At 50.3% G+C, this 8,633-nt stretch overlaps 1 pseudogene; it reads left to right on the top strand.

Annotated features, from left to right (window-relative positions):
- The window catches only part of LOC119305852, a 5,235-nt pseudogene extending 3,429 nt beyond the window's left edge, over positions 1 to 1,806 (top strand).
- Positions 1,807 to 8,633: the final 6,827 nt, after the last annotated feature.

The following is an 8,633-nucleotide window of genomic DNA, read 5'->3' as shown; positions in this document are numbered from 1 at the left end:
AAAATGGGTTGATGAAGATAGCTCCAACGGTGAATTCCTAGTCTGACAAGGTATCAAAAATAGCTCTAGATTAGATTGTTGTGGAACATGGGTTGGTGACGGTGAAACAATTGCTCAATAAATCTTTTTGGAGGTTTCGAGAGATTATAAAAGCATAGTATCGAAACTTGATGAACATGGCCGAAGAGAAACATGTGGGTTGTTGTGCCCGTGGGCAACAATGACGCCTTGTGGGCTTCGTCTCCTCCCTGGAGGCATTGTCATGGCTATGTCCATCCCCTGATCAGGCACCGGGGGAAACCTTAGGCTAGGTTTGCCGGGCCATGCAGCGTTGGCGCCATGGCGTCGTCCTCTCCTTGGAGATGCTGCTTGGGTGCTCAGGGTGTCTTCCGGAGGAGTAGCTGGTGTGGGTTGCCTCTTTTGCCTCGGCGGCGAGGCTTGGGGTGCCGTGTTGTCATGTGTTGGTTGGTGTTGTGAGCATGGGCATCCGGGATGCAATGCACTCCATCTTCGGCGCTTATTTGTGATGTCTTCCCTGAGTCAGGCTAGCTCCTTCTGTCCACTTGTCGATCTCCTAGGTGCTAAGAGTGTAGGGTGCGTTGATCTAGTTTGGTTTGGAGTTTTTGCATGCTCCAATTGAGAAACAATAAAAAAAATCCGTTTCTCAAAACTCAATGTGATTTTTACAACTCTTTGCCTTGAAACATTGCCTTAATTTATTCAAAAAATAATAAAACATTGACTTATTATAAATTTTCGAGCAACTTGGCAAACCTTTATTTTTTGAGCAACTTACAGTAAACTTACTAGTATTTGTTTCATTGTCTGTACTGTTATTACATACGTATGTTTGCAGACGAGAGCTGCTTGACGAACGGACACCTGAGTAGAACGGTCATCGACTGGATCCCGGGCATGCCGCGGATCAGCCTCGGAGACACCTCCAGCTTCGTCTGCACGACTGACCCGGACGATTTTGGCCTCCGTTTCAACATCGTGGAGGCCAACGGCTGCACCAAGGCCGGCGCGCTCATCCTCAACACCTTCGACGACCTAGAAGCCGACGTCCTCGCCGCTCTCCGCGCCGAATACCCACGCATCTACACTGTCGGTCCCCTAGGCCCCCTCCTCAACCACCACCTAAGGCCAAGGGACGACGACGCCTCCGGCTCCGCCAGTGGCCTGGGCCTGTGGAAGCAGGACAGCGAGTGCCTCGCGTGGTTGGACACGCAACAACCGGGCTCCATCGTGTACGCCAACTTTGGCAGCCTTACGGTCCTCTCCACCGACCAGCTCGCCGAGTTCGCGTGGGGCCTCGCCGCCAGCGCCCAACCGTTTCTCTAGTCCATCTGGGACAACCTCGTCCCCGGCGCTGGCTTGAGCTCACTGCCGGCGGAGTTTGTCGCGGCGACTGCAGGGCGGTGCTTCCTGACCACGTGGTGCCCGCAGGATCAGGTGCTAGGGCACCTGGCCGTGGGGTGCTTCCTGACGCATAACGGGTGGAACTTGACCTGCGAGAGCGTGGCTGCCGGAGTGCCGATGGTGTGCTGGCTGGGGTTCGTCGACCAGTACACCAACTGCAAGTACGCCTGCGAGGTGTGGGGTGTGGGCGTCCGGCTTGACGACAAGGTGAGGAGGGAGCAGGTGGCTAGCCACGTCAGGCATGCGATGAAGGCGGAGGACATGCGGGGGAGCACGGCTGGGTGGAAGGTCAACGCGGAGGAGGCCGCGGCGCCCGGCGGGGTGTCCTGGGAGAACCTGCGGAGTATGGTCAAAGAGCTCGGCTCTGTCAATGCTGAAGCTTGAGGAGTTTGACTGATCGATCAGGATCTTTTATCGGAGTCAGTCCGGCTCCGTGTGCAACTGCATCGGTGATGCCAATAAAGTATTCCCTGTAAGCCACTGCTCGTACCCTATTCACTTACTTGGTAACTTGGTAGTATTATGAGTATGGCTGGTTTCCGAGCAGGATAGGACAGAGAGAGCGGTTGGATGGATGGATGGAAACGATCTTGTGGAGACGCGCTCGCGTGCACTGAACCCAGCGAGTCGATGGATGTCATGCTTCCTTCCCTTGCATTCCCTTTTCTTCTTCTTCTTCTCTTCTAAGGCCCTGTTTGGTCCTAGGATTTTTTTAGTTCCATGTCCCTAAAAAGTCCCTATCTTTTTGGTTCCTGAGACTTATAAGTTCCTATAAGACCATATTATAACTATAAGTCCATATAAGTCCCTCCTTGAGAGTCTTATTTCATAAGTCCCAACTGCCCACTTTAAGTCCCTATAAGTCCCTCCTATTTGGTTTAGATGGGACTTATAGGGACTTTTTTAAGTCCCTAAGCCAATAAGTCCCTGAAAACAAACACCCTTTAATTCTCTTCTCCGTTGCGAGCGAGCGCAAACACCACATCTTCTCTTTTTTTAATTTTCCCCACGACACCAACCTCTCCTACTTCCCACGCCGGCGCCGGCGACGGCGAGGAGACCTCAATCGCCTGCCGTAGCCTCACGCTGCCATCCGCGCGCGAGTCCTCAAGCCTCACGGTCCCGGACCACCACCCAATCGACCGACCAACACGGCCGCCGTCGATTCAGGCTCGAATTCCGAGCCCGAGCCAGGCAGCAACCTTTCTCCCATTCTGCGCGTCGCCGTCTCCCACGTGAAGCTCGACCGTCGCCGTTGCCCGACCTTTCAGAAATCCACCTACCGCGGAGGGAGCCTAGCTAGTAGCTACCTTCCCCGGTTCCGGCCATGGTGATTTCGGTCGACGGAGCCCGTACCCCAAAAGCCACCGCCAGAGCTCTCATCCCAACCTCTCCCTCCGGGGGCCGTACATACCACGCCGTGGCCGTGCACGTCCATGCATGCATGTGCATGTGCTCCATCGGCGCCCAAGACGTACGGCGGCGACAATCGTTCTCCCAACTGCACACGTCTACGCCGGCGATGGTGCCAGCCGCGCGCACCTAGTGCACGCTACTGTGATGTGATCGGCGACCAAAACGGCGCCATATGGATCGTCGCCACCCTGATTATTAATTTCACTCAACCAACAGCCAAGGAATCGTTGGTGGTCTTCCCTGCCTCCGGCATGGCTCCGCCGTGGCCGTGGCCCCATCTCCTCCTCCTCCTCCTCATTCGGAAGGAATCTACATGCCATCGGCGGCTCCACCTTCAGCCGGACCTCCCTCCCCGCCGTTCCGCACCCTCCCGGACCACCACGTCCGCCGTCGACTCCGGCCGGTTCGAATTCCGAGCAAAGCAGCAACCTTTTCTCCCATTCCGCGCGCCGACATGACATGAAGCTGCCCGGTAATCGACCACGGCCACGGTCTACTCACTCCTCGACGGGGTCAAACTCTCAGAGTTCTCGACTCACAAATCCACCCGCTGCGGAGGTTCCCCAGTTCCGGCCCTGGCGATTTGGTTGCCACCGTCGGACGCCTCCGGTGCTCCTCCGTCGTTCGTTCGACTCGACCTCCGAGTTCGGTGAACGGAGCACGTACCCCAAAAGCCACCGCGCGCAAGAACTCCCAACCTCTCCCTCCGGTCGGGGGACCGTACATACCCCGCCGTGCACGTCCATGCATGCATATGATGCATGTGCTCCATCGGCGGCGAGAATCGCGATCGATGTAAACCAACCTGCAGATCGAGCCTGGCTAAGGAATTGTCGGTGTGCCCGTTCGGTGAAAGGAGCATGAACTAATGGCTCCTCCGTGGCACCATCTCCTCCCCGGCGGCCCTCTGATGAATCGTATCGTACATCAGCGATCCATCTCCAAATCTAATAATCTAATCAAACCTACAGCTACAGTAGCACACACATGCACACGCGCCCGAGAGAGATACGGGATTTCTATTCTTCTACTGTATTAAAAAGTCTATTTTGTACTTCCTCGGTTTCTTTTTAAAGTTTGACTACTTTTGTAGGAAAATATATCAACATTCGCACTATAAAATCAATATTATTATATGCATGATGAATTCATTTTCATAACATATAATTTAGAATAATAGATGTTGATATTTTTTTGCTATAAAGTTAGTCAAACTTTACAAAGTTTGACTTTGACCAAAACTTATATGCAAACTAAAGAGAAACAGAGGGAATACTGTATTGTATATAGGATCGGAAGCCGTATGTTTGTCGCGAGATTCGTGTATATATATGTGTGTTTTGCTACTTGCCCGTTAGTGCGAACTACTCCCTCCGTCCGGAAATACTTGTCATCAAAATGGATAAAAGGGGATGTATCTAGATGTATTTTAGTTTTAAATACATCTATTTTTGTCAATTTTGATGACAAGTTTTTTCGTACGGAGGGAGTATATACTCGTATAAGTTGATTCGAATTTGGATGGTAATCATAGCTAGCGGCTTACTACTCCCGGTCGTCCCCCGCTGCGTTTGCTACTTGATTACCACGATCTACAATCCCCAAGCTGACGCCAGCGAATGAGAGGAAGGAAGTTGATGCTACGGCCAGGTGCAGGGTGGAGGCGTCTTGGCCCTCACCTCCCGTGAAGTTCTAAAAAACTGAAATTTTAAGAGTTCAAACTGTTGAAAGTTGAGGTTTCAGATTTTTCAACATTCTTAAAGTTTGAAAGTCTAAAAAGTACTCCCAAAAAAATATCCCGAGAGTTTGACATTTCCAACTGAATTTTTGTTAAGTTGCCACAAGCATTTTTTGAAGTGTACGCATGGATTTTTGAAACATGTCCAAAGGGACAAAATCCAGAACTGGAAAGTGTGATCATGCGTGACTTTCCAAAAATGGAAAGGTCGACGTGTCGATGGCGCACCTCATGCGCTAGATAGCCCAGTACATCTACCAGTCTCGAGCACTAGAATGATAGTGGTTGCTGTTTTAGGGAATATGACTTTGCCAAGTTGCTCTAGAGTTTCCTTTCTTTCTAAAGGCCCCTTCAAAACCATTATAAAGGCTCGAGTTTTAAGGAATCTCCTAGAGTTTCTCCCATGTATCACTGAGTACATCCATTTGGGTTGGGAGAGAGAGAGAGAGAACGACGTGGCCTTCATTGTGAAATGAGTTGGAAATGATAGAGCCCCTAGGATTCCATGATCACACAACTTGTTGAGGTATGTATACTCCTTTTCCCTGAAATAACATTTTTGTTATCCTACTGAAAAAGCAACTAAAAAACTATTCCAATGATCACTAGTATTATTAATTCTTCCCAGAATTAACAAAGACGTCACAATGAGGAATTTGAGTTCCTAAGCTACAAGCAAGTTGTGTGGTTCCTAAGCTACAAAACCGAGTGTCGGATTTCAGATAAAGCGAACCGACCAACAGATTTGTTGTACCGCCCCTCTCCTCTGCCCTACGGTTCGCAGCGAGGTCCTAGGTGTATGAGAGAAGGAGACGGGGCTACATGAGGGGGCGACAACCCACGCGCAATGATGGAGGGACTCAGAATGAAAACTAAGACTAGCCACAGTGCATAGTAACATACACTAGTAACATAAGTGTGGTAACATACAAAGCTTCATTTATTAGGTTATAGACTCATATTGCATTGGGACATGTGATGTTACAGCAACTAGCTAAGTTACTAGTACTACATCTCTCCTCATTAACTCATTACCACATAAGCAAATTTGCTGAGTTGGACTCGATGTTACTACCGAAGTTACTCCCACCGTGGCTAGTCTAAGAGACCGCACTGAGTGCGGCCCACCTCACCGGCTTAGGCGGGGGAGGGGGTGGCGTGTACGGAAGTGCAGCCGGGCTGGCGGGCGGGGAGAAGGGGCATGCGTGCAAGCTTGTGCCCCTGTCTTAGTGTATCAGGTTGATAATCGACATGCATGCATCCATTGTTCTGGAAAAACAAAGCATATGTTGGTTTCGTTTGATCGACATGGAAAATTGAAGCCATGCGTGCATGCACTCGTACGTACTACCTCTTGATATGTTTTGCCACCGTGTGTTTCCCGCCTGAACGTTTCCCACCAAATTTCTCGCACCATGTGTTTTCCGCCTGATATGCGTCGCTTGAAAGCCACCCGCCCAAATACTCGCATCATGGACCATGAAGCCTTACTTCGGCTTTAGTTGACGAGTGGCTTGCTTGGAACCATGAGAGCTTGCTTGGAGTGTTGTTGACTTCCTTAACTTGTGTTGACTGGCATTAACTTTTGTTAACCATTCATGTGATGTGCCATGTAGGATATGGGCAGGACCTTGAGTAGGAGAGTTATTGCTATAGCACTATCTGTCGATCTATTTTTTTTTGCGATGGACATTATTTAACTACTCGAGCAACCTAGCTAGCCTTGGACGACAACGGCAATAGGACGGATGAAGTCCAGCAACTTAGCGTCGAAGGGCCGCGGCCCCTGTTTGACGAACGGACACCTGAGTAGGACGCTCATTGATTGGATCAGGCTCGGAGACATGCATGTCCAGCTTCGTCCGCTCAACTGACTCGAACGATTTTGGCCTCGTTTACAGCATGGTGGAGGCCAACGGGCTCATCCTCGAACCTCTTGGACGACCTAGCTAGAAGCAAACGTCCTCGCCACCCTACGCGCGCATCTACACCGTTGGTCCCTTCGGCTCCCTCAACCAACTCCCACCTCCCTACCCGGCTCATTTATTGCTCCCGTTCTCTCCTCAAACAGCGGGCCGTCTGTGTTCCATCGGATGTGGATAAACGGTTGAGATCTTAGTGAAGACGGACATGGATCCGTGGCACGTCTGGATTGACCAATGAGAGGGAGCCAGCGACTACCGGAATCATCTCCCCACTCACCCACCCACCCACGTTTCTCCCCCGACCTCTCTGCGTCCACCACATCGCCGCCGCCGCCGCTCTCTCCCGCATCGCCGCCGCCCCTCCCCTCCCCTCCCCTTATCCGAGGAGAAGAGAAGAGAAGAGAAGCGAAGGCGAGGGGGAGATGGAGCGAGCGACCAGGTCAGCGGCGCTCCCTCCCAGATCCGCCAGCTCCGTCGTCAAGGACGGAGGTCGGCTCCCTCCCCGCAACATGTTGCCGGAGGCCACCTTGCTCAACTCGCCCGTCCTTTCCATCGTCGCCCCTGCTCGCCTTCACCGGCGTCGGTGGCTCTCACCGCGCGAGCTCAAGTCGCACATGACCCCGTCCTACTCCTCGTCCGCAGCAAAGCCTCCTCCTTCAGGTAAGCCCTCTCCCTCTCCCTCTCCCTCTCTTGCATCTTTGATTTGGTTTCGATTCTGAAATCCGTGCACCGGTGTATGTAAGTAATCTGGGCAGGAGCAAACGCATCGACCACTTCTGCCTAGGAGCACAAGGTCGAGGACCATCCTCAACGCACCCATGGCGTCAACCTCCACGACGACCGACAGAGACCATAGGTTAGGTGAGTCTAGCTCTGCCTCCACCCATGTCATCTGTGATTTGCAATACGTTTTTACTAGTACACTGCATGCCATAGTTAGTAGTACTAGTACAGTGCAGAAATATTGAGTGCTTCGATTGCTGCCGCAGGATGTTCAATGTTGCCTCACTCTGCTAGTTCCCTCACACACCACAGCTAGTTTGATAACATTTTAATCGTGTGAATGATGTTATGTTTTACAGCTGGCATTCCCTTGCCATCGTCGTTTCATGTTTCGCAAGGCGAAATCTTCTACATTCTGAATGATCTATGTCAACTGAAGTTCATTGCTTTTTTTCCTTCGTAAGTTTCAGAGTCTAGGCAGACCTCCAACATGAACTATAACTGCTAGTGTTCTGATTCTCTCGTGTTATATTGAGGGTCTTAACCTTCTGCATAGGTTGAAGGAATAAGCTCAAGGTTTACACTTACTTTTGTAAAATGAGCTCTAGCCTATTGGCGTTTCTCTTGTTTGGTGGAATCCTTAGGTTCACGACACTTCCCAATCAAGCTAATTGATCAATTTTGCATCTATAGATACTTATGTTTTGAGCACCACCTACTTCCTGATTATTATTGAATCAATTGCGGGATTGATTGTCTGGAAAAGATCAATGTGATGCTCTTGTTTAGCGATAATATCCATTGTTCAATCTCAGTGAATCTCACATCAAAACATCAACTGTGCAGCTTTAAGCAACTGTACTACTCCCTCCATCCCATAATGCAACATCGTTTTGCAAGCTGAAACATCTTGCAAAACGTTCTTATATTATGGGATGGAGGGAGTAGAATATTAAGGTATAGGAGAAATACTTCAGAACTGAGCTCCTCCGGCTTTTGTATAGGATAATAAGTTGCATGGCTTCTCTCTCTATGTTTATGTTTATCATGTCCTTTGAAATTGCAGGAAGTAGTTTTCTTTTCAACTCGTTAACATATTTACTGCTTGCAATGCAGGGCCTCCTGTCTAATCAGCAACTAACATTTCTAATTCAAACTTTGATACTCTCAGTGGACTCACACCTTGATCTTCACCACCCACTGGAGGTCCTTCACAAGCGTGCTTAAGGGCGTGTTGAAGAGCTGGATAAGAAGAGGGAGCTCCGTTTTGTGGCTCAGCTCACACAGAAGCACGCTCCCCCTTGTGGCTCCCCCTGTGCCTCGGATGGCCGCTTCTTCTTTTACTACGGCATAGGTAAGCTACTCAGCTTCTCCACTCCTTTTCTCATGATTTGTGTGCCCACAACCAT

Source organism: Triticum dicoccoides, chromosome 5B (assembly GCF_002162155.2).
Source record: "Triticum dicoccoides isolate Atlit2015 ecotype Zavitan chromosome 5B, WEW_v2.0, whole genome shotgun sequence".
NCBI classification, from domain to species: domain Eukaryota; kingdom Viridiplantae; phylum Streptophyta; class Magnoliopsida; order Poales; family Poaceae; genus Triticum; species Triticum dicoccoides.
The sequence above is the reverse complement of the archived record's forward strand: the minus strand, read 5'-3'. Positions and strand labels throughout refer to the sequence as shown.